This window comes from Hydractinia symbiolongicarpus, chromosome 9 (genome assembly GCF_029227915.1).
Source record: "Hydractinia symbiolongicarpus strain clone_291-10 chromosome 9, HSymV2.1, whole genome shotgun sequence".
NCBI classification, from domain to species: Eukaryota; Metazoa; Cnidaria; class Hydrozoa; order Anthoathecata; family Hydractiniidae; genus Hydractinia; species Hydractinia symbiolongicarpus.
In genome coordinates, this window is record NC_079883.1 from 7,669,443 (window position 1) to 7,695,068 (window position 25,626).

The window sequence follows — 25,626 nt, forward strand, 5'->3', positions numbered from 1 at the left end:
CCTCTTGCAGAGCCATAACGGCTGTGCTCTGGAATCGCAGATCTGTTTTGAAGTCCTGAGCAATTTCTCGCACAAGACGCTGGAAAGGCAACTTGCGGATCAAGAGCTCGGTTGACTTCTGGTATCTTCTGATTTCTCTGAGAGCAACTGTACCAGGTCTGTAACGATGTGGTTTTTTCACTCCTCCAGTAGCTGGTGCGCTTTTCCTCGCAGCTTTAGTGGCGAGTTGTTTTCGTGGAGCCTTTCCTCCAGTAGATTTACGTGCAGTTTGCTTTGTACGAGCCATATTTTAAGAAGTCGATGTAGTACGGATACACAAGACGGTCTAAAATGCACTATCGCGCCAAAGTTTTATTTCTCATATTGATTGACAGCTAAGGTTCAAAACAAACCATTTGATTGGTGCTAAGAAAGTAATTTCTGATTGGCTGCATAATGACATTACGCTCATTACTTTAACATTTTTATAAAATCTGTGTTTTTTGGCTACGGGAAAACGGCTGTATCTTCTGATACACAAAAGCTTTTGACTTTTTTTTTTTTAGTAAGTAGCAGAAGGTTTGGCGAATTCCAACGATGCCAAATTTATTGCCTTACTGAAACATTAAGACCACGAATTTTTAAAAAAACTACAGTTTTACTTAAAAAAATGTACAAAATGTTCGGAACATTTTGTAATGACGCAACTCTATTGGTTAATTAGGGTGTTTCCACGAGCAGTAGGTAATTTTATGGCCTCTTTTTAAAGCTGTCTGAATTCTGTTAACTCAAACGTTGTTTTTGTACTCGTTCTGTACGCAACTATATCAATATGTCTGGACGCGGAAAAGGAGGTAAAGGATTGGGAAAAGGAGGTGCTAAACGTCACCGAAAAATTCTTCGTGATAACATTCAGGGAATCACAAAACCTGCTATTCGACGTCTTGCTCGACGAGGTGGTGTCAAACGTATCTCTGGCCTTATCTATGAGGAAACCAGAGGTGTACTGAAGGTTTTCTTAGAGAATGTTATTCGTGATGCTGTAACCTACACAGAGCACGCTAAACGCAAGACCGTTACCGCTATGGATGTTGTTTATGCCTTAAAACGTCAAGGAAGAACTCTTTACGGATTCGGAGGTTAAGCGTTGTCATTGCTCAACAAAAACGGCTATTTTTATAGCCACAAATCTTTTAAAACATTACTTTGTGCACGCTTCCAAATTACACAATGTGTAAAGTCTTGTCACAGTTACATTTATTGCTATACGATACTATGTCATATATGACACAAAAAAAATTTAGAAATACTTTGTAGGGTTAATTTGCCTGGGAGTGTTTCCGTGAAAAGCTGGTTAAGTTAAATGTAAGCAATAACATGGATCAATGTACTTGTCTTTTCTGCAAGTACAGCTAATAATACGTATGAAAAGTGAAGCTAATCCACACACACACATGGGGAAGTATTTTAAATGTAGGCTAGTGTTCTTAAGCACATTATTTAGAAGTTTTATTAACTTCGGTTAACTTGTAGTGACGCCAAGTAAATGTTTTTTTAAAGATGTGTGGTCTTAAAAAAGACCGTTTGTGTTTGGTAGACGTTGGTTTACTTGCTGCTTGTGTATTTTGTGACGGCTTTTGTTCCTTCACTGACTGCGTGTTTTGCAAGTTCTCCAGGCAAGAGAAGACGTACTGCGGTTTGAATTTCACGAGAAGAGATGGTCGACTTTTTGTTTTGAAGAGCCAAACGCGAAGCTTCGGAAGCAATGCGCTCAAAGATGTCGTTGACAAATGAGTTCATGATGCTCATAGCTTTGCTTGAAACTCCGACATCTGGGTGAACTTGTTTCAAAACATTGTAGATGTAAATAGCATAACTTTCCTTTCTCTTTCTCTTGCGTTTCTTTTCACCAGTTCCACCAATCTTTCCTCCTTTTTTGCCGGCTCTTTTTTCACCTTTCTTGGCTACTTTAGGTGCCTGTTTTCCTCCTTTAGCTGCTGCGTCAGACATGGTTAAAAATTTTTGCTACTTAACTTGTAAATAAGCATTAAACTGCAAGTCAAAACTTTTTGTTTATAAGTAAAAAAATCGGATCGAATTCGATCCGAAAACGCCGATACGCAATTTAATTGGTTAAAAAAAAAATCTTTTGTTTAATACTTAATTATGATTGGTTAAAAAAACATGATTTCGATCCTATTTTTATGATGAAAAAACGAGTAAAGTTTATTTCGTTAACACTTACGTTAAATATTCGTACGTTTTTGTATTAACTTACAAATCAAATCGCAGTTATGTCTGGACGTGGAAAAGGTGGAAAAGCTAAGGCTAAAGCCAAGACAAGATCCTCAAGAGCTGGACTTCAATTTCCAGTCGGTAGAGTGCATAGATTCCTTCGTAGAGGGCACTATGCTAACCGAATTGGATCTGGAGCACCAGTTTACTTAGCAGCCGTCTTGGAATATTTATCTGCTGAGATATTGGAGTTGGCTGGTAACGCAGCAAGAGACAACAAAAAAGCTAGGATTATTCCAAGACATTTACAATTGGCTGTTCGTAATGATGAAGAATTAAACAAACTTTTGAGCGGTGTAACCATTGCAGCTGGTGGTGTTTTGCCAAACATTCAAGCTGTCTTACTCCCAAAGAAGAACGACAAAGGACAGAAGAAGTAAACCGCTACACTCAGAAAACAACGGCTATTTTTATAGCCACACATCTTTAAAAAAACATTGTTTTTTTCACAAAACTATAACCTTAAAGTCTAATAGATAATCCATGCATACGCCTTGTCCTAAGTAACTCAAAGAAATTAAATAAAAAAATTTGATCACAACGTCAAAATAAATTGCACGTATTTGCCCCTACTAATGTCTACGGCCATACCACGATGAACACACCCGTTCTCGTCTGATCACGGAAGTTAAGCATCGTCGGGCCGGGATAGTACTTGGATGGGGGACCGCCTGGGAACTCCCGGTGTCGTAGGCTTTTCATTTTCATTTGTTGCCTTTTCATTTCAATGGTGCTGTGATATATTTCTTGTTATAACAATTAAGGAACGTGGCGGTTGTTGAAAGTGTTTCCTATGACATTTTCCTACGACATTTTCAGGTGATAGTACGAGAAAAAAGAGCTTTCAAATGCATACAAACTCGATCTATTGCCGATCATCCAATAACCCTGACGGAATGGCAAATAAAATAAAATTCCGCCGCCTTCCGAGGACTTATATCGCAATCACGTTTCGTAACAGCCAAGCGAGGTTTTACCTTAGCGTTTAAGTCACCACCGACATTTGGCCGCGCAACTTTTCTAAGCTCATTCATTTTGAATTAAGGAGGGGGCGAGCGCGGACGCAGGCCCCCACTACCAGAAATTGTACGGTCGAGTTACTGACGTTTGCAGTAATCGCAGAGGTCAGCCCAAGCGTAGTGCAATGCAAGAGCCTCACTCTGGAAGAAAACCCTCATTGATCAGTCTTTACTTCCCCGTCAGGTAAGTATGAGTTGGAACTGCACCGTAGCATGAGGGTACCCTTCAAAGTTTGTTAATGCTTGTGGCTTGAGTGTGTTATAAACTGCCGTGTCGCGGGGCATAGGCTGTATTCTCCCCCAGTGTACGCGTTTTGTTCCCGCCGTAGACTATGCAGAGTGCCGTCGGAAAGAGGACTGCTATTATTCTTTTATTGCTTATGTGGGCCGCCATCGGTAATAGTGCAACACCAAGGCAACCCGTGGTCACGGCGTGAATGAATCCACCTCCATGACCCAAGGCCAAAAATCAGATTAATATACTGACCATTCAGAGAATGGCCTACCAGATATTAAACTGATAAGAACAGATACTACACTTGATCTTAGCCATTAGGCCGAGAAGCGATAAAGAACAAGCGTTGCCATGATAGGCATCGTCCACACACCGTAACTGCTTGTGGAGCATGTCACGTTACTGTAAAGCTTACAACTGTCACCGCGTACGGATGGACGGCGACATAGTAAAAATCACGGCTGTTGATTTAGCCGTAGGATGGAGAGCGACTGTAGCGAGTGGATGGTAACTTACATGAATGCTAACAAAGGCGACGATACTAAGTGCGTGATATTACTTTCCAATATGACTGCGTACATTCCGTTTATCAACGCATTACGCCAGAACGTGCGCGCGCGTTACACAGTAGACCATGCAGCCGAAATGCGACAGTGCGACCCTGCCAGGAGTCGAACCTGGAATCCCCTGATTCGTAGTCAGATGCCTTATCCATTGGGCCACAGGGCGATGCTTATGACTTCGCCCCATCGTTATTTTGGCTTGCGCATTCGTTTTACTTACGACAGAATTCTTCGTGTTTGTAGCCATGAAAGAAAGGGACTTCTGTGAGTGAATTTTTTTACTGTGGTCTAATAAAAAAGTCGAAACGCAGTGCCCAATATATGAATTGCTCCTAATAGCCGGAAACAGGCCGTGTCGATGATGTAGGCCGACATACGCAACGCAAACCAAAGAACGCTTTATGAAAATCCTAACACGGGCGCGGAAGAAGCCCAAATTAACAGAGTAGATGTAATGCTGAAGACCTCAAACTCCAGCAGCTTCTCTTTCAGACTATTGCGTCGTGCTACAAATAAAAATTAACATGCTTTCGCATAGTCGCGGCTCCCAAAACGGACATTATACGATGTACAGAAACACACATTTCTGTTTTCGCGCCAAATCAATTCCCGGGAGTGGTACTTTTACGTCCGCATACTTCGCACCGTCTTAAATTATATCTCATTTACACGGTAATGTTTAGTATACTTCTACTGTGATAACAAGCATCGTTTATCGTTGGATTGTTGTAAGAAAACATTAAAAATGAGTGAAGCAGCTTCTCCAAAGAAAATCGCACCCAAGAAGAAACCTGCTGCAAAGAAGACAGCTGATCACCCTAAATATGTGGACATGATCAAGGCTGCTATCGCTACCCTAAAGGAACGCGGTGGTTCATCTCGCCAAGCTATTACAAAATATATTCATGCAAATTACAAAGTTGCTGAAAACTCAGATCATCATCTGAAAATGGCTCTTAAACGAGGAGTAACATCAGGCGATTTGATTCAAACTAAAGGCACTGGTGCTTCTGGATCATTCAAGCTAGGTCAGGTAAAAAAAGAAAAACCTAAGAAAAAGGCCGCAGCAAAAAAGCCAACGGCAAAGAAGCCTACTGCAAAGAAAAGTACACCAAAAAAGAAGCCAGCAAAGAAGAGCACGCCAAAGAAAGCAGCAAAGAAGCCTGCCACAAAGAAAGCCTCGGCTAAGAAACCAGCAGCTAAGAAACCCACAAAGAAGCCTGTTGCTAAAAAACCTGCAGCAAAGAAGGTCAAAAAGACTCCCAAAAAGGCAGCAAAGAAGACCGCAAAAAAATAATTTGTGTGTATCTGGCTATTACATTAACAAACGGCTATTTTTATAGCCACACATTTACAAAAAAACATTATCTTGGTACAAAGTTAAACTTGTTTAAGTCACTTAAACAGTTAAAAAAGAGTAATTTTAAGATTAGATTCCCTAAGTTTAAGTATTTTCGTTTTTAAATTTCTTATTTTCTTGCTTTTACTTTTCTTGCCCTTCATATTTTTAACATTGTCAAACTTTATGTAGCATAAAATTTTTATGTAGCATAAAATTTAAACAGAAAGCAGAACAAAGTTTGATATAAAAAGCTAGCCGTAATATTTTTTATGGATGTGTGGCTATAAAAATAGCCGTTTTTTGTTTGGTAAGATGCTTAGGCACGTTCCCCACGAATTCTTCTTGCCAACTGGATGTCTTTAGGCATGATTGTAACTCGTTTTGCGTGAATGGCACACAAGTTAGTATCCTCGAACAAGCCAACAAGGTACGCTTCAGAAGCCTCTTGCAGAGCCATAACGGCTGTGCTCTGGAATCGCAGATCTGTTTTGAAGTCCTGAGCAATTTCTCGCACAAGACGCTGGAAAGGCAACTTGCGGATCAAGAGCTCGGTTGACTTCTGGTATCTTCTGATTTCTCTGAGAGCAACTGTACCAGGTCTGTAACGATGTGGTTTTTTCACTCCTCCAGTAGCTGGTGCGCTTTTCCTCGCAGCTTTAGTGGCGAGTTGTTTTCGTGGAGCCTTTCCTCCAGTAGATTTACGTGCAGTTTGCTTTGTACGAGCCATATTTTAAGAAGTCGATGTAGTACGGATACACAAGACGGTCTAAAATGCACTATCGCGCCAAAGTTTTATTTCTCATATTGATTGACAGCTAAGGTTCAAAACAAACCATTTGATTGGTGCTAAGAAAGTAATTTCTGATTGGCTGCATAATGACATTACGCTCATTACTTTAACATTTTTATAAAATCTGTGTTTTTTGGCTACGGGAAAACGGCTGTATCTTCTGATACACAAAAGCTTTTGACTTTTTTTTTTTTTAGTAAGTAGCAGAAGGTTTGGCGAATTCCAACGATGCCAAATTTATTGCCTTACTGAAACATTAAGACCACGAATTTTTAAAAAAACTACAGTTTTACTTAAAAAAATGTACAAAATGTTCGGAACATTTTGTAATGACGCAACTCTATTGGTTAATTAGGGTGTTTCCACGAGCAGTAGGTAATTTTATGGCCTCTTTTTAAAGCTGTCTGAATTCTGTTAACTCAAACGTTGTTTTTGTACTCGTTCTGTACGCAACTATATCAATATGTCTGGACGCGGAAAAGGAGGTAAAGGATTGGGAAAAGGAGGTGCTAAACGTCACCGAAAAATTCTTCGTGATAACATTCAGGGAATCACAAAACCTGCTATTCGACGTCTTGCTCGACGAGGTGGTGTCAAACGTATCTCTGGCCTTATCTATGAGGAAACCAGAGGTGTACTGAAGGTTTTCTTAGAGAATGTTATTCGTGATGCTGTAACCTACACAGAGCACGCTAAACGCAAGACCGTTACCGCTATGGATGTTGTTTATGCCTTAAAACGTCAAGGAAGAACTCTTTACGGATTCGGAGGTTAAGCGTTGTCATTGCTCAACAAAAACGGCTATTTTTATAGCCACAAATCTTTTAAAACATTACTTTGTGCACGCTTCCAAATTACACAATGTGTAAAGTCTTGTCACAGTTACATTTATTGCTATACGATACTATGTCATATATGACACAAAAAAAATTTAGAAATACTTTGTAGGGTTAATTTGCCTGGGAGTGTTTCCGTGAAAAGCTGGGTTAAGTTAAATGTAAGCAATAACATGGATCAATGTACTTGTCTTTTCTGCAAGTACAGCTAATAATACGTATGAAAAGTGAAGCTAATCCACACACACACATGGGGAAGTATTTTAAATGTAGGCTAGTGTTCTTAAGCACATTATTTAGAAGTTTTATTAACTTCGGTTAACTTGTAGTGACGCCAAGTAAATGTTTTTTTAAAGATGTGTGGTCTTAAAAAAGACCGTTTGTGTTTGGTAGACGTTGGTTTACTTGCTGCTTGTGTATTTTGTGACGGCTTTTGTTCCTTCACTGACTGCGTGTTTTGCAAGTTCTCCAGGCAAGAGAAGACGTACTGCGGTTTGAATTTCACGAGAAGAGATGGTCGACTTTTTGTTTTGAAGAGCCAAACGCGAAGCTTCGGAAGCAATGCGCTCAAAGATGTCGTTGACAAATGAGTTCATGATGCTCATAGCTTTGCTTGAAACTCCGACATCTGGGTGAACTTGTTTCAAAACATTGTAGATGTAAATAGCATAACTTTCCTTTCTCTTTCTCTTGCGTTTCTTTTCACCAGTTCCACCAATCTTTCCTCCTTTTTTGCCGGCTCTTTTTTCACCTTTCTTGGCTACTTTAGGTGCCTGTTTTCCTCCTTTAGCTGCTGCGTCAGACATGGTTAAAAATTTTTGCTACTTAACTTGTAAATAAGCATTAAACTGCAAGTCAAAACTTTTTGTTTATAAGTAAAAAAATCGGATCGAATTCGATCCGAAAACGCCGATACGCAATTTAATTGGTTAAAAAAAAAATCTTTTGTTTAATACTTAATTATGATTGGTTAAAAAAACATGATTTCGATCCTATTTTTATGATGAAAAAACGAGTAAAGTTTATTTCGTTAACACTTACGTTAAATATTCGTACGTTTTTGTATTAACTTACAAATCAAATCGCAGTTATGTCTGGACGTGGAAAAGGTGGAAAAGCTAAGGCTAAAGCCAAGACAAGATCCTCAAGAGCTGGACTTCAATTTCCAGTCGGTAGAGTGCATAGATTCCTTCGTAGAGGGCACTATGCTAACCGAATTGGATCTGGAGCACCAGTTTACTTAGCAGCCGTCTTGGAATATTTATCTGCTGAGATATTGGAGTTGGCTGGTAACGCAGCAAGAGACAACAAAAAAGCTAGGATTATTCCAAGACATTTACAATTGGCTGTTCGTAATGATGAAGAATTAAACAAACTTTTGAGCGGTGTAACCATTGCAGCTGGTGGTGTTTTGCCAAACATTCAAGCTGTCTTACTCCCAAAGAAGAACGACAAAGGACAGAAGAAGTAAACCGCTACACTCAGAAAACAACGGCTATTTTTATAGCCACACATCTTTAAAAAAACATTGTTTTTTTCACAAAACTATAACCTTAAAGTCTAATAGATAATCCATGCATACGCCTTGTCCTAAGTAACTCAAAGAAATTAAATAAAAAAATTTGATCACAACGTCAAAATAAATTGCACGTATTTGCCCCTACTAATGTCTACGGCCATACCACGATGAACACACCCGTTCTCGTCTGATCACGGAAGTTAAGCATCGTCGGGCCGGGATAGTACTTGGATGGGGGACCGCCTGGGAACTCCCGGTGTCGTAGGCTTTTCATTTTCATTTGTTGCCTTTTCATTTCAATGGTGCTGTGATATATTTCTTGTTATAACAATTAAGGAACGTGGCGGTTGTTGAAAGTGTTTCCTATGACATTTTCCTACGACATTTTCAGGTGATAGTACGAGAAAAAAGAGCTTTCAAATGCATACAAACTCGATCTATTGCCGATCATCCAATAACCCTGACGGAATGGCAAATAAAATAAAATTCCGCCGCCTTCCGAGGACTTATATCGCAATCACGTTTCGTAACAGCCAAGCGAGGTTTTACCTTAGCGTTTAAGTCACCACCGACATTTGGCCGCGCAACTTTTCTAAGCTCATTCATTTTGAATTAAGGAGGGGGCGAGCGCGGACGCAGGCCCCCACTACCAGAAATTGTACGGTCGAGTTACTGACGTTTGCAGTAATCGCAGAGGTCAGCCCAAGCGTAGTGCAATGCAAGAGCCTCACTCTGGAAGAAAACCCTCATTGATCAGTCTTTACTTCCCCGTCAGGTAAGTATGAGTTGGAACTGCACCGTAGCATGAGGGTACCCTTCAAAGTTTGTTAATGCTTGTGGCTTGAGTGTGTTATAAACTGCCGTGTCGCGGGGCATAGGCTGTATTCTCCCCCAGTGTACGCGTTTTGTTCCCGCCGTAGACTATGCAGAGTGCCGTCGGAAAGAGGACTGCTATTATTCTTTTATTGCTTATGTGGGCCGCCATCGGTAATAGTGCAACACCAAGGCAACCCGTGGTCACGGCGTGAATGAATCCACCTCCATGACCCAAGGCCAAAAATCAGATTAATATACTGACCATTCAGAGAATGGCCTACCAGATATTAAACTGATAAGAACAGATACTACACTTGATCTTAGCCATTAGGCCGAGAAGCGATAAAGAACAAGCGTTGCCATGATAGGCATCGTCCACACACCGTAACTGCTTGTGGAGCATGTCACGTTACTGTAAAGCTTACAACTGTCACCGCGTACGGATGGACGGCGACATAGTAAAAATCACGGCTGTTGATTTAGCCGTAGGATGGAGAGCGACTGTAGCGAGTGGATGGTAACTTACATGAATGCTAACAAAGGCGACGATACTAAGTGCGTGATATTACTTTCCAATATGACTGCGTACATTCCGTTTATCAACGCATTACGCCAGAACGTGCGCGCGCGTTACACAGTAGACCATGCAGCCGAAATGCGACAGTGCGACCCTGCCAGGAGTCGAACCTGGAATCCCCTGATTCGTAGTCAGATGCCTTATCCATTGGGCCACAGGGCGATGCTTATGACTTCGCCCCATCGTTATTTTGGCTTGCGCATTCGTTTTACTTACGACAGAATTCTTCGTGTTTGTAGCCATGAAAGAAAGGGACTTCTGTGAGTGAATTTTTTTACTGTGGTCTAATAAAAAAGTCGAAACGCAGTGCCCAATATATGAATTGCTCCTAATAGCCGGAAACAGGCCGTGTCGATGATGTAGGCCGACATACGCAACGCAAACCAAAGAACGCTTTATGAAAATCCTAACACGGGCGCGGAAGAAGCCCAAATTAACAGAGTAGATGTAATGCTGAAGACCTCAAACTCCAGCAGCTTCTCTTTCAGACTATTGCGTCGTGCTACAAATAAAAATTAACATGCTTTCGCATAGTCGCGGCTCCCAAAACGGACATTATACGATGTACAGAAACACACATTTCTGTTTTCGCGCCAAATCAATTCCCGGGAGTGGTACTTTTACGTCCGCATACTTCGCACCGTCTTAAATTATATCTCATTTACACGGTAATGTTTAGTATACTTCTACTGTGATAACAAGCATCGTTTATCGTTGGATTGTTGTAAGAAAACATTAAAAATGAGTGAAGCAGCTTCTCCAAAGAAAATCGCACCCAAGAAGAAACCTGCTGCAAAGAAGACAGCTGATCACCCTAAATATGTGGACATGATCAAGGCTGCTATCGCTACCCTAAAGGAACGCGGTGGTTCATCTCGCCAAGCTATTACAAAATATATTCATGCAAATTACAAAGTTGCTGAAAACTCAGATCATCATCTGAAAATGGCTCTTAAACGAGGAGTAACATCAGGCGATTTGATTCAAACTAAAGGCACTGGTGCTTCTGGATCATTCAAGCTAGGTCAGGTAAAAAAAGAAAAACCTAAGAAAAAGGCCGCAGCAAAAAAGCCAACGGCAAAGAAGCCTACTGCAAAGAAAAGTACACCAAAAAAGAAGCCAGCAAAGAAGAGCACGCCAAAGAAAGCAGCAAAGAAGCCTGCCACAAAGAAAGCCTCGGCTAAGAAACCAGCAGCTAAGAAACCCACAAAGAAGCCTGTTGCTAAAAAACCTGCAGCAAAGAAGGTCAAAAAGACTCCCAAAAAGGCAGCAAAGAAGACCGCAAAAAAATAATTTGTGTGTATCTGGCTATTACATTAACAAACGGCTATTTTTATAGCCACACATTTACAAAAAAACATTATCTTGGTACAAAGTTAAACTTGTTTAAGTCACTTAAACAGTTAAAAAAGAGTAATTTTAAGATTAGATTCCCTAAGTTTAAGTATTTTCGTTTTTAAATTTCTTATTTTCTTGCTTTTACTTTTCTTGCCCTTCATATTTTTAACATTGTCAAACTTTATGTAGCATAAAATTTTTATGTAGCATAAAATTTAAACAGAAAGCAGAACAAAGTTTGATATAAAAAGCTAGCCGTAATATTTTTTATGGATGTGTGGCTATAAAAATAGCCGTTTTTTGTTTGGTAAGATGCTTAGGCACGTTCCCCACGAATTCTTCTTGCCAACTGGATGTCTTTAGGCATGATTGTAACTCGTTTTGCGTGAATGGCACACAAGTTAGTATCCTCGAACAAGCCAACAAGGTACGCTTCAGAAGCCTCTTGCAGAGCCATAACGGCTGTGCTCTGGAATCGCAGATCTGTTTTGAAGTCCTGAGCAATTTCTCGCACAAGACGCTGGAAAGGCAACTTGCGGATCAAGAGCTCGGTTGACTTCTGGTATCTTCTGATTTCTCTGAGAGCAACTGTACCAGGTCTGTAACGATGTGGTTTTTTCACTCCTCCAGTAGCTGGTGCGCTTTTCCTCGCAGCTTTAGTGGCGAGTTGTTTTCGTGGAGCCTTTCCTCCAGTAGATTTACGTGCAGTTTGCTTTGTACGAGCCATATTTTAAGAAGTCGATGTAGTACGGATACACAAGACGGTCTAAAATGCACTATCGCGCCAAAGTTTTATTTCTCATATTGATTGACAGCTAAGGTTCAAAACAAACCATTTGATTGGTGCTAAGAAAGTAATTTCTGATTGGCTGCATAATGACATTACGCTCATTACTTTAACATTTTTATAAAATCTGTGTTTTTTGGCTACGGGAAAACGGCTGTATCTTCTGATACACAAAAGCTTTTGACTTTTTTTTTTTTTAGTAAGTAGCAGAAGGTTTGGCGAATTCCAACGATGCCAAATTTATTGCCTTACTGAAACATTAAGACCACGAATTTTTAAAAAAACTACAGTTTTACTTAAAAAAATGTACAAAATGTTCGGAACATTTTGTAATGACGCAACTCTATTGGTTAATTAGGGTGTTTCCACGAGCAGTAGGTAATTTTATGGCCTCTTTTTAAAGCTGTCTGAATTCTGTTAACTCAAACGTTGTTTTTGTACTCGTTCTGTACGCAACTATATCAATATGTCTGGACGCGGAAAAGGAGGTAAAGGATTGGGAAAAGGAGGTGCTAAACGTCACCGAAAAATTCTTCGTGATAACATTCAGGGAATCACAAAACCTGCTATTCGACGTCTTGCTCGACGAGGTGGTGTCAAACGTATCTCTGGCCTTATCTATGAGGAAACCAGAGGTGTACTGAAGGTTTTCTTAGAGAATGTTATTCGTGATGCTGTAACCTACACAGAGCACGCTAAACGCAAGACCGTTACCGCTATGGATGTTGTTTATGCCTTAAAACGTCAAGGAAGAACTCTTTACGGATTCGGAGGTTAAGCGTTGTCATTGCTCAACAAAAACGGCTATTTTTATAGCCACAAATCTTTTAAAACATTACTTTGTGCACGCTTCCAAATTACACAATGTGTAAAGTCTTGTCACAGTTACATTTATTGCTATACGATACTATGTCATATATGACACAAAAAAAATTTAGAAATACTTTGTAGGGTTAATTTGCCTGGGAGTGTTTCCGTGAAAAGCTGGGTTAAGTTAAATGTAAGCAATAACATGGATCAATGTACTTGTCTTTTCTGCAAGTACAGCTAATAATACGTATGAAAAGTGAAGCTAATCCACACACACACATGGGGAAGTATTTTAAATGTAGGCTAGTGTTCTTAAGCACATTATTTAGAAGTTTTATTAACTTCGGTTAACTTGTAGTGACGCCAAGTAAATGTTTTTTTAAAGATGTGTGGTCTTAAAAAAGACCGTTTGTGTTTGGTAGACGTTGGTTTACTTGCTGCTTGTGTATTTTGTGACGGCTTTTGTTCCTTCACTGACTGCGTGTTTTGCAAGTTCTCCAGGCAAGAGAAGACGTACTGCGGTTTGAATTTCACGAGAAGAGATGGTCGACTTTTTGTTTTGAAGAGCCAAACGCGAAGCTTCGGAAGCAATGCGCTCAAAGATGTCGTTGACAAATGAGTTCATGATGCTCATAGCTTTGCTTGAAACTCCGACATCTGGGTGAACTTGTTTCAAAACATTGTAGATGTAAATAGCATAACTTTCCTTTCTCTTTCTCTTGCGTTTCTTTTCACCAGTTCCACCAATCTTTCCTCCTTTTTTGCCGGCTCTTTTTTCACCTTTCTTGGCTACTTTAGGTGCCTGTTTTCCTCCTTTAGCTGCTGCGTCAGACATGGTTAAAAATTTTTGCTACTTAACTTGTAAATAAGCATTAAACTGCAAGTCAAAACTTTTTGTTTATAAGTAAAAAAATCGGATCGAATTCGATCCGAAAACGCCGATACGCAATTTAATTGGTTAAAAAAAAAATCTTTTGTTTAATACTTAATTATGATTGGTTAAAAAAACATGATTTCGATCCTATTTTTATGATGAAAAAACGAGTAAAGTTTATTTCGTTAACACTTACGTTAAATATTCGTACGTTTTTGTATTAACTTACAAATCAAATCGCAGTTATGTCTGGACGTGGAAAAGGTGGAAAAGCTAAGGCTAAAGCCAAGACAAGATCCTCAAGAGCTGGACTTCAATTTCCAGTCGGTAGAGTGCATAGATTCCTTCGTAGAGGGCACTATGCTAACCGAATTGGATCTGGAGCACCAGTTTACTTAGCAGCCGTCTTGGAATATTTATCTGCTGAGATATTGGAGTTGGCTGGTAACGCAGCAAGAGACAACAAAAAAGCTAGGATTATTCCAAGACATTTACAATTGGCTGTTCGTAATGATGAAGAATTAAACAAACTTTTGAGCGGTGTAACCATTGCAGCTGGTGGTGTTTTGCCAAACATTCAAGCTGTCTTACTCCCAAAGAAGAACGACAAAGGACAGAAGAAGTAAACCGCTACACTCAGAAAACAACGGCTATTTTTATAGCCACACATCTTTAAAAAAACATTGTTTTTTTCACAAAACTATAACCTTAAAGTCTAATAGATAATCCATGCATACGCCTTGTCCTAAGTAACTCAAAGAAATTAAATAAAAAAATTTGATCACAACGTCAAAATAAATTGCACGTATTTGCCCCTACTAATGTCTAGCCATAACGGCTGTGCTCTGGAATCGCAGATCTGTTTTGAAGTCCTGAGCAATTTCTCGCACAAGACGCTGGAAAGGCAACTTGCGGATCAAGAGCTCGGTTGACTTCTGGTATCTTCTGATTTCTCTGAGAGCAACTGTACCAGGTCTGTAACGATGTGGTTTTTTCACTCCTCCAGTAGCTGGTGCGCTTTTCCTCGCAGCTTTAGTGGCGAGTTGTTTTCGTGGAGCCTTTCCTCCAGTAGATTTACGTGCAGTTTGCTTTGTACGAGCCATATTTTAAGAAGTCGATGTAGTACGGATACACAAGACGGTCTAAAATGCACTATCGCGCCAAAGTTTTATTTCTCATATTGATTGACAGCTAAGGTTCAAAACAAACCATTTGATTGGTGCTAAGAAAGTAATTTCTGATTGGCTGCATAATGACATTACGCTCATTACTTTAACATTTTTATAAAATCTGTGTTTTTTGGCTACGGGAAAACGGCTGTATCTTCTGATACACAAAAGCTTTTGACTTTTTTTTTTTTTAGTAAGTAGCAGAAGGTTTGGCGAATTCCAACGATGCCAAATTTATTGCCTTACTGAAACATTAAGACCACGAATTTTTAAAAAAACTACAGTTTTACTTAAAAAAATGTACAAAATGTTCGGAACATTTTGTAATGACGCAACTCTATTGGTTAATTAGGGTGTTTCCACGAGCAGTAGGTAATTTTATGGCCTCTTTTTAAAGCTGTCTGAATTCTGTTAACTCAAACGTTGTTTTTGTACTCGTTCTGTACGCAACTATATCAATATGTCTGGACGCGGAAAAGGAGGTAAAGGATTGGGAAAAGGAGGTGCTAAACGTCACCGAAAAATTCTTCGTGATAACATTCAGGGAATCACAAAACCTGCTATTCGACGTCTTGCTCGACGAGGTGGTGTCAAACGTATCTCTGGCCTTATCTATGAGGAAACCAGAGGTGTACTGAAGGTTTTCTTAGAGAATGTTATTCGTGATGCTGTAACCTACACAGAGCACGCTAAACGCAAGACCGTTACCGCTATGGATGTTGTTTATGCCTTAAAACGTCAAGGAAGAACTCTTTACGGATTCGGAGGTTAAGCGTTGTCATTGCTCAACAAAAACGGCTATTTTTATAGCCACAAATCTTTTAAAACATTACTTTGTGCACGCTTCCAAATTACACAATGTGTAAAGTCTTGTCACAGTTACATTTATTGCTATACGATACTATGTCATATATGACACAAAAAAAATTTAGAAATACTTTGTAGGGTTAATTTGCCTGGGAGTGTTTCCGTGAAAAGCTGGGTTAAGTTAAATGTAAGCAATAACATGGATCAATGTACTTGTCTTTTCTGCAAGTACAGCTAATAATACGTATGAAAAGTGAAGCTAATCCACACACACACATGGGGAAGTATTTTAAATGTAGGCTAGTGTTCTTAAGCACATTATTTAGAAGTTTTATTAACTTCGGTTAACTTGTAGTGACGCCAAGTAAATGTTTTTTTAAAGATGTGTGGTCTTAAAAAAGACCGTTTGTGTTTGGTAGACGTTGGTTTACTTGCTGCTTGTGTATTTTGTGACGGCTTTTGTTCCTTCACTGACTGCGTGTTTTGCAAGTTCTCCAGGCAAGAGAAGACGTACTGCGGTTTGAATTTCACGAGAAGAGATGGTCGACTTTTTGTTTTGAAGAGCCAAACGCGAAGCTTCGGAAGCAATGCGCTCAAAGATGTCGTTGACAAATGAGTTCATGATGCTCATAGCTTTGCTTGAAACTCCGACATCTGGGTGAACTTGTTTCAAAACATTGTAGATGTAAATAGCATAACTTTCCTTTCTCTTTCTCTTGCGTTTCTTTTCACCAGTTCCACCAATCTTTCCTCCTTTTTTGCCGGCTCTTTTTTCACCTTTCTTGGCTACTTTAGGTGCCTGTTTTCCTCCTTTAGCTGCTGCGTCAGACATGGTTAAAAATTTTTGCTACTTAACTTGTAAATAAGCATTAAACTGCAAGTCAAAACTTTTTGTTTATAAGTAAAAAAATCGGATCGAATTCGATCCGAAAACGCCGATACGCAATTTAATTGGTTAAAAAAAAAATCTTTTGTTTAATACTTAATTATGATTGGTTAAAAAAACATGATTTCGATCCTATTTTTATGATGAAAAAACGAGTAAAGTTTATTTCGTTAACACTTACGTTAAATATTCGTACGTTTTTGTATTAACTTACAAATCAAATCGCAGTTATGTCTGGACGTGGAAAAGGTGGAAAAGCTAAGGCTAAAGCCAAGACAAGATCCTCAAGAGCTGGACTTCAATTTCCAGTCGGTAGAGTGCATAGATTCCTTCGTAGAGGGCACTATGCTAACCGAATTGGATCTGGAGCACCAGTTTACTTAGCAGCCGTCTTGGAATATTTATCTGCTGAGATATTGGAGTTGGCTGGTAACGCAGCAAGAGACAACAAAAAAGCTAGGATTATTCCAAGACATTTACAATTGGCTGTTCGTAATGATGAAGAATTAAACAAACTTTTGAGCGGTGTAACCATTGCAGCTGGTGGTGTTTTGCCAAACATTCAAGCTGTCTTACTCCCAAAGAAGAACGACAAAGGACAGAAGAAGTAAACCGCTACACTCAGAAAACAACGGCTATTTTTATAGCCACACATCTTTAAAAAAACATTGTTTTTTTCACAAAACTATAACCTTAAAGTCTAATAGATAATCCATGCATACGCCTTGTCCTAAGTAACTCAAAGAAATTAAATAAAAAAATTTGATCACAACGTCAAAATAAATTGCACGTATTTGCCCCTACTAATGTCTACGGCCATACCACGATGAACACACCCGTTCTCGTCTGATCACGGAAGTTAAGCATCGTCGGGCCGGGATAGTACTTGGATGGGGGACCGCCTGGGAACTCCCGGTGTCGTAGGCTTTTCATTTTCATTTGTTGCCTTTTCATTTCAATGGTGCTGTGATATATTTCTTGTTATAACAATTAAGGAACGTGGCGGTTGTTGAAAGTGTTTCCTATGACATTTTCCTACGACATTTTCAGGTGATAGTACGAGAAAAAAGAGCTTTCAAATGCATACAAACTCGATCTATTGCCGATCATCCAATAACCCTGACGGAATGGCAAATAAAATAAAATTCCGCCGCCTTCCGAGGACTTATATCGCAATCACGTTTCGTAACAGCCAAGCGAGGTTTTACCTTAGCGTTTAAGTCACCACCGACATTTGGCCGCGCAACTTTTCTAAGCTCATTCATTTTGAATTAAGGAGGGGGCGAGCGCGGACGCAGGCCCCCACTACCAGAAATTGTACGGTCGAGTTACTGACGTTTGCAGTAATCGCAGAGGTCAGCCCAAGCGTAGTGCAATGCAAGAGCCTCACTCTGGAAGAAAACCCTCATTGATCAGTCTTTACTTCCCCGTCAGGTAAGTATGAGTTGGAACTGCACCGTAGCATGAGGGTACCCTTCAAAGTTTGTTAATGCTTGTGGCTTGAGTGTGTTATAAACTGCCGTGTCGCGGGGCATAGGCTGTATTCTCCCCCAGTGTACGCGTTTTGTTCCCGCCGTAGACTATGCAGAGTGCCGTCGGAAAGAGGACTGCTATTATTCTTTTATTGCTTATGTGGGCCGCCATCGGTAATAGTGCAACACCAAGGCAACCCGTGGTCACGGCGTGAATGAATCCACCTCCATGACCCAAGGCCAAAAATCAGATTAATATACTGACCATTCAGAGAATGGCCTACCAGATATTAAACTGATAAGAACAGATACTACACTTGATCTTAGCCATTAGGCCGAGAAGCGATAAAGAACAAGCGTTGCCATGATAGGCATCGTCCACACACCGTAACTGCTTGTGGAGCATGTCACGTTACTGTAAAGCTTACAACTGTCACCGCGTACGGATGGACGGCGACATAGTAAAAATCACGGCTGTTGATTTAGCCGTAGGATGGAGAGCGACTGTAGCGAGTGGATGGTAACTTACATGAATGCTAACAAAGGCGACGATACTAAGTGCGTGATATTACTTTCCAATATGACTGCGTACATTCCGTTTATCAACGCATTACGCCAGAACGTGCGCGCGCGTTACACAGTAGACCATGCAGCCGAAATGCGACAGTGCGACCCTGCCAGGAGTCGAACCTGGAATCCCCTGATTCGTAGTCAGATGCCTTATCCATTGGGCCACAGGGCGATGCTTATGACTTCGCCCCATCGTTATTTTGGCTTGCGCATTCGTTTTACTTACGACAGAATTCTTCGTGTTTGTAGCCATGAAAGAAAGGGACTTCTGTGAGTGAATTTTTTTACTGTGGTCTAATAAAAAAGTCGAAACGCAGTGCCCAATATATGAATTGCTCCTAATAGCCGGAAACAGGCCGTGTCGATGATGTAGGCCGACATACGCAACGCAAACCAAAGAACGCTTTATGAAAATCCTAACACGGGCGCGGAAGAAGCCCAAATTAACAGAGTAGATGTAATGCTGAAGACCTCAAACTCCAGCAGCTTCTCTTTCAGACTATTGCGTCGTGCTACAAATAAAAATTAACATGCTTTCGCATAGTCGCGGCTCCCAAAACGGACATTATACGATGTACAGAAACACACATTTCTGTTTTCGCGCCAAATCAATTCCCGGGAGTGGTACTTTTACGTCCGCATACTTCGCACCGTCTTAAATTATATCTCATTTACACGGTAATGTTTAGTATACTTCTACTGTGATAACAAGCATCGTTTATCGTTGGATTGTTGTAAGAAAACATTAAAAATGAGTGAAGCAGCTTCTCCAAAGAAAATCGCACCCAAGAAGAAACCTGCTGCAAAGAAGACAGCTGATCACCCTAAATATGTGGACATGATCAAGGCTGCTATCGCTACCCTAAAGGAACGCGGTGGTTCATCTCGCCAAGCTATTACAAAATATATTCATGCAAATTACAAAGTTGCTGAAAACTCAGATCATCATCTGAAAATGGCTCTTAAACGAGGAGTAACATCAGGCGATTTGATTCAAACTAAAGGCACTGGTGCTTCTGGATCATTCAAGCTAGGTCAGGTAAAAAAAGAAAAACCTAAGAAAAAGGCCGCAGCAAAAAAGCCAACGGCAAAGAAGCCTACTGCAAAGAAAAGTACACCAAAAAAGAAGCCAGCAAAGAAGAGCACGCCAAAGAAAGCAGCAAAGAAGCCTGCCACAAAGAAAGCCTCGGCTAAGAAACCAGCAGCTAAGAAACCCACAAAGAAGCCTGTTGCTAAAAAACCTGCAGCAAAGAAGGTCAAAAAGACTCCCAAAAAGGCAGCAAAGAAGACCGCAAAAAAATAATTTGTGTGTATCTGGCTATTACATTAACAAACGGCTATTTTTATAGCCACACATTTACAAAAAAACATTATCTTGGTACAAAGTTAAACTTGTTTAAGTCACTTAAACAGTTAAAAAAGAGTAATTTTAAGATTAGATTCCCTAAGTTTAAGTATTTTCGTTTTTAAATTTCTTATTTTCTTGCTTTTACTTTTCTTGCCCTTCATATTTTTAACATTGTCAAACTTTATGTAGCATAAAATTTTTATGTAGCATAAAATTTAAACAGAAAGCAGAACAAAGTTTGATATAAAAAGCTAGCCGTAATATTTTTTATGGATGTGTGGCTATAAAAATAGCCGTTTTTTGTTTGGTAAGATGCTTAGGCACGTTCCCCACGAATTCTTCTTGCCAACTGGATGTCTTTAGGCATGATTGTAACTCGTTTTGCGTGAATGGCACACAAGTTAGTATCCTCGAACAAGCCAACAAGGTACGCTTCAGAAGCCTCTTGCAGAGCCATAACGGCTGTGCTCTGGAATCGCAGATCTGTTTTGAAGTCCTGAGCAATTTCTCGCACAAGACGCTGGAAAGGCAACTTGCGGATCAAGAGCTCGGTTGACTTCTGGTATCTTCTGATTTCTCTGAGAGCAACTGTACCAGGTCTGTAACGATGTGGTTTTTTCACTCCTCCAGTAGCTGGTGCGCTTTTCCTCGCAGCTTTAGTGGCGAGTTGTTTTCGTGGAGCCTTTCCTCCAGTAGATTTACGTGCAGTTTGCTTTGTACGAGCCATATTTTAAGAAGTCGATGTAGTACGGATACACAAGACGGTCTAAAATGCACTATCGCGCCAAAGTTTTATTTCTCATATTGATTGACAGCTAAGGTTCAAAACAAACCATTTGATTGGTGCTAAGAAAGTAATTTCTGATTGGCTGCATAATGACATTACGCTCATTACTTTAACATTTTTATAAAATCTGTGTTTTTTGGCTACGGGAAAACGGCTGTATCTTCTGATACACAAAAGCTTTTGACTTTTTTTTTTTTTAGTAAGTAGCAGAAGGTTTGGCGAATTCCAACGATGCCAAATTTATTGCCTTACTGAAACATTAAGACCACGAATTTTTAAAAAAACTACAGTTTTACTTAAAAAAATGTACAAAATGTTCGGAACATTTTGTAATGACGCAACTCTATTGGTTAATTAGGGTGTTTCCACGAGCAGTAGGTAATTTTATGGCCTCTTTTTAAAGCTGTCTGAATTCTGTTAACTCAAACGTTGTTTTTGTACTCGTTCTGTACGCAACTATATCAATATGTCTGGACGCGGAAAAGGAGGTAAAGGATTGGGAAAAGGAGGTGCTAAACGTCACCGAAAAATTCTTCGTGATAACATTCAGGGAATCACAAAACCTGCTATTCGACGTCTTGCTCGACGAGGTGGTGTCAAACGTATCTCTGGCCTTATCTATGAGGAAACCAGAGGTGTACTGAAGGTTTTCTTAGAGAATGTTATTCGTGATGCTGTAACCTACACAGAGCACGCTAAACGCAAGACCGTTACCGCTATGGATGTTGTTTATGCCTTAAAACGTCAAGGAAGAACTCTTTACGGATTCGGAGGTTAAGCGTTGTCATTGCTCAACAAAAACGGCTATTTTTATAGCCACAAATCTTTTAAAACATTACTTTGTGCACGCTTCCAAATTACACAATGTGTAAAGTCTTGTCACAGTTACATTTATTGCTATACGATACTATGTCATATATGACACAAAAAAAATTTAGAAATACTTTGTAGGGTTAATTTGCCTGGGAGTGTTTCCGTGAAAAGCTGGGTTAAGTTAAATGTAAGCAATAACATGGATCAATGTACTTGTCTTTTCTGCAAGTACAGCTAATAATACGTATGAAAAGTGAAGCTAATCCACACACACACATGGGGAAGTATTTTAAATGTAGGCTAGTGTTCTTAAGCACATTATTTAGAAGTTTTATTAACTTCGGTTAACTTGTAGTGACGCCAAGTAAATGTTTTTTTAAAGATGTGTGGTCTTAAAAAAGACCGTTTGTGTTTGGTAGACGTTGGTTTACTTGCTGCTTGTGTATTTTGTGACGGCTTTTGTTCCTTCACTGACTGCGTGTTTTGCAAGTTCTCCAGGCAAGAGAAGACGTACTGCGGTTTGAATTTCACGAGAAGAGATGGTCGACTTTTTGTTTTGAAGAGCCAAACGCGAAGCTTCGGAAGCAATGCGCTCAAAGATGTCGTTGACAAATGAGTTCATGATGCTCATAGCTTTGCTTGAAACTCCGACATCTGGGTGAACTTGTTTCAAAACATTGTAGATGTAAATAGCATAACTTTCCTTTCTCTTTCTCTTGCGTTTCTTTTCACCAGTTCCACCAATCTTTCCTCCTTTTTTGCCGGCTCTTTTTTCACCTTTCTTGGCTACTTTAGGTGCCTGTTTTCCTCCTTTAGCTGCTGCGTCAGACATGGTTAAAAATTTTTGCTACTTAACTTGTAAATAAGCATTAAACTGCAAGTCAAAACTTTTTGTTTATAAGTAAAAAAATCGGATCGAATTCGATCCGAAAACGCCGATACGCAATTTAATTGGTTAAAAAAAAAATCTTTTGTTTAATACTTAATTATGATTGGTTAAAAAAACATGATTTCGATCCTATTTTTATGATGAAAAAACGAGTAAAGTTTATTTCGTTAACACTTACGTTAAATATTCGTACGTTTTTGTATTAACTTACAAATCAAATCGCAGTTATGTCTGGACGTGGAAAAGGTGGAAAAGCTAAGGCTAAAGCCAAGACAAGATCCTCAAGAGCTGGACTTCAATTTCCAGTCGGTAGAGTGCATAGATTCCTTCGTAGAGGGCACTATGCTAACCGAATTGGATCTGGAGCACCAGTTTACTTAGCAGCCGTCTTGGAATATTTATCTGCTGAGATATTGGAGTTGGCTGGTAACGCAGCAAGAGACAACAAAAAAGCTAGGATTATTCCAAGACATTTACAATTGGCTGTTCGTAATGATGAAGAATTAAACAAACTTTTGAGCGGTGTAACCATTGCAGCTGGTGGTGTTTTGCCAAACATTCAAGCTGTCTTACTCCCAAAGAAGAACGACAAAGGACAGAAGAAGTAAACCGCTACACTCAGAAAACAACGGCTATTTTTATAGCCACACATCTTTAAAAAAACATTGTTTTTTTCACAAAACTATAACCTTAAAGTCTAATAGATAATCCATGCATACGCCTTGTCCTAAGTAACTCAAAGAAATTAAATAAAAAAATTTGATCACAACGTCAAAATAAATTGCACGTATTTGCCCCTACTAATGTCTACGGCCATACCACGATGAACACACCCGTTCTCGTCTGATCACGGAAGTTAAGCATCGTCGGGCCGGGATAGTACTTGGATGGGGGACCGCCTGGGAACTCCCGGTGTCGTAGGCTTTTCATTTTCATTTGTTGCCTTTTCATTTCAATGGTGCTGTGATATATTTCTTGTTATAACAATTAAGGAACGTGGCGGTTGTTGAAAGTGTTTCCTATGACATTTTCCTACGACATTTTCAGGTGATAGTACGAGAAAAAAGAGCTTTCAAATGCATACAAACTCGATCTATTGCCGATCATCCAATAACCCTGACGGAATGGCAAATAAAATAAAATTCCGCCGCCTTCCGAGGACTTATATCGCAATCACGTTTCGTAACAGCCAAGCGAGGTTTTACCTTAGCGTTTAAGTCACCACCGACATTTGGCCGCGCAACTTTTCTAAGCTCATTCATTTTGAATTAAGGAGGGGGCGAGCGCGGACGCAGGCCCCCACTACCAGAAATTGTACGGTCGAGTTACTGACGTTTGCAGTAATCGCAGAGGTCAGCCCAAGCGTAGTGCAATGCAAGAGCCTCACTCTGGAAGAAAACCCTCATTGATCAGTCTTTACTTCCCCGTCAGGTAAGTATGAGTTGGAACTGCACCGTAGCATGAGGGTACCCTTCAAAGTTTGTTAATGCTTGTGGCTTGAGTGTGTTATAAACTGCCGTGTCGCGGGGCATAGGCTGTATTCTCCCCCAGTGTACGCGTTTTGTTCCCGCCGTAGACTATGCAGAGTGCCGTCGGAAAGAGGACTGCTATTATTCTTTTATTGCTTATGTGGGCCGCCATCGGTAATAGTGCAACACCAAGGCAACCCGTGGTCACGGCGTGAATGAATCCACCTCCATGACCCAAGGCCAAAAATCAGATTAATATACTGACCATTCAGAGAATGGCCTACCAGATATTAAACTGATAAGAACAGATACTACACTTGATCTTAGCCATTAGGCCGAGAAGCGATAAAGAACAAGCGTTGCCATGATAGGCATCGTCCACACACCGTAACTGCTTGTGGAGCATGTCACGTTACTGTAAAGCTTACAACTGTCACCGCGTACGGATGGACGGCGACATAGTAAAAATCACGGCTGTTGATTTAGCCGTAGGATGGAGAGCGACTGTAGCGAGTGGATGGTAACTTACATGAATGCTAACAAAGGCGACGATACTAAGTGCGTGATATTACTTTCCAATATGACTGCGTACATTCCGTTTATCAACGCATTACGCCAGAACGTGCGCGCGCGTTACACAGTAGACCATGCAGCCGAAATGCGACAGTGCGACCCTGCCAGGAGTCGAACCTGGAATCCCCTGATTCGTAGTCAGATGCCTTATCCATTGGGCCACAGGGCGATGCTTATGACTTCGCCCCATCGTTATTTTGGCTTGCGCATTCGTTTTACTTACGACAGAATTCTTCGTGTTTGTAGCCATGAAAGAAAGGGACTTCTGTGAGTGAATTTTTTTACTGTGGTCTAATAAAAAAGTCGAAACGCAGTGCCCAATATATGAATTGCTCCTAATAGCCGGAAACAGGCCGTGTCGATGATGTAGGCCGACATACGCAACGCAAACCAAAGAACGCTTTATGAAAATCCTAACACGGGCGCGGAAGAAGCCCAAATTAACAGAGTAGATGTAATGCTGAAGACCTCAAACTCCAGCAGCTTCTCTTTCAGACTATTGCGTCGTGCTACAAATAAAAATTAACATGCTTTCGCATAGTCGCGGCTCCCAAAACGGACATTATACGATGTACAGAAACACACATTTCTGTTTTCGCGCCAAATCAATTCCCGGGAGTGGTACTTTTACGTCCGCATACTTCGCACCGTCTTAAATTATATCTCATTTACACGGTAATGTTTAGTATACTTCTACTGTGATAACAAGCATCGTTTATCGTTGGATTGTTGTAAGAAAACATTAAAAATGAGTGAAGCAGCTTCTCCAAAGAAAATCGCACCCAAGAAGAAACCTGCTGCAAAGAAGACAGCTGATCACCCTAAATATGTGGACATGATCAAGGCTGCTATCGCTACCCTAAAGGAACGCGGTGGTTCATCTCGCCAAGCTATTACAAAATATATTCATGCAAATTACAAAGTTGCTGAAAACTCAGATCATCATCTGAAAATGGCTCTTAAACGAGGAGTAACATCAGGCGATTTGATTCAAACTAAAGGCACTGGTGCTTCTGGATCATTCAAGCTAGGTCAGGTAAAAAAAGAAAAACCTAAGAAAAAG

The 25,626-nt window shown here is 40.2% G+C and overlaps 12 non-coding genes across 12 annotated transcripts; 4 read left to right on the top strand and 8 right to left on the bottom strand.

Moving 5' to 3' along the window:
* Positions 1–2,851: 2,851 nt before the first annotated feature.
* On the top strand, positions 2,852–2,970 carry LOC130659002 (5S ribosomal RNA). Its single transcript, XR_008986214.1, has one exon. It is a non-coding gene; the product is annotated as a 5S ribosomal RNA (ribosomal RNA).
* Positions 2,971–3,320: 350 nt separating this feature from the next.
* Positions 3,321–3,485, bottom strand: LOC130659552 (U1 spliceosomal RNA). Its single transcript, XR_008986757.1, has one exon. It is a non-coding gene; the product is annotated as a U1 spliceosomal RNA (small nuclear RNA).
* Positions 3,486–3,670: 185 nt separating this feature from the next.
* On the bottom strand, positions 3,671–3,862 carry LOC130660610 (U2 spliceosomal RNA). Its single transcript, XR_008987807.1, has one exon. It is a non-coding gene; the product is annotated as a U2 spliceosomal RNA (small nuclear RNA).
* A 4,865-nt stretch (positions 3,863–8,727) lies between these two features.
* LOC130659014 (5S ribosomal RNA) lies at positions 8,728–8,846 on the top strand. The gene has a single exon (XR_008986226.1). It is a non-coding gene; the product is annotated as a 5S ribosomal RNA (ribosomal RNA).
* A 350-nt stretch (positions 8,847–9,196) lies between these two features.
* On the bottom strand, positions 9,197–9,361 carry LOC130659553 (U1 spliceosomal RNA). Its single transcript, XR_008986758.1, has one exon. It is a non-coding gene; the product is annotated as a U1 spliceosomal RNA (small nuclear RNA).
* Positions 9,362–9,546: 185 nt separating this feature from the next.
* On the bottom strand, positions 9,547–9,738 carry LOC130660611 (U2 spliceosomal RNA). The gene has a single exon (XR_008987808.1). It is a non-coding gene; the product is annotated as a U2 spliceosomal RNA (small nuclear RNA).
* A 7,712-nt stretch (positions 9,739–17,450) lies between these two features.
* Positions 17,451–17,569, top strand: LOC130659026 (5S ribosomal RNA). The gene has a single exon (XR_008986238.1). It is a non-coding gene; the product is annotated as a 5S ribosomal RNA (ribosomal RNA).
* A 350-nt stretch (positions 17,570–17,919) lies between these two features.
* On the bottom strand, positions 17,920–18,084 carry LOC130659554 (U1 spliceosomal RNA). The gene has a single exon (XR_008986759.1). It is a non-coding gene; the product is annotated as a U1 spliceosomal RNA (small nuclear RNA).
* Positions 18,085–18,269: 185 nt separating this feature from the next.
* On the bottom strand, positions 18,270–18,461 carry LOC130660612 (U2 spliceosomal RNA). Its single transcript, XR_008987809.1, has one exon. It is a non-coding gene; the product is annotated as a U2 spliceosomal RNA (small nuclear RNA).
* Positions 18,462–23,326: 4,865 nt separating this feature from the next.
* On the top strand, positions 23,327–23,445 carry LOC130659038 (5S ribosomal RNA). The gene has a single exon (XR_008986250.1). It is a non-coding gene; the product is annotated as a 5S ribosomal RNA (ribosomal RNA).
* A 350-nt stretch (positions 23,446–23,795) lies between these two features.
* Positions 23,796–23,960, bottom strand: LOC130659555 (U1 spliceosomal RNA). The gene has a single exon (XR_008986760.1). It is a non-coding gene; the product is annotated as a U1 spliceosomal RNA (small nuclear RNA).
* Positions 23,961–24,145: 185 nt separating this feature from the next.
* Positions 24,146–24,337, bottom strand: LOC130660613 (U2 spliceosomal RNA). Its single transcript, XR_008987811.1, has one exon. It is a non-coding gene; the product is annotated as a U2 spliceosomal RNA (small nuclear RNA).
* Positions 24,338–25,626: the final 1,289 nt, after the last annotated feature.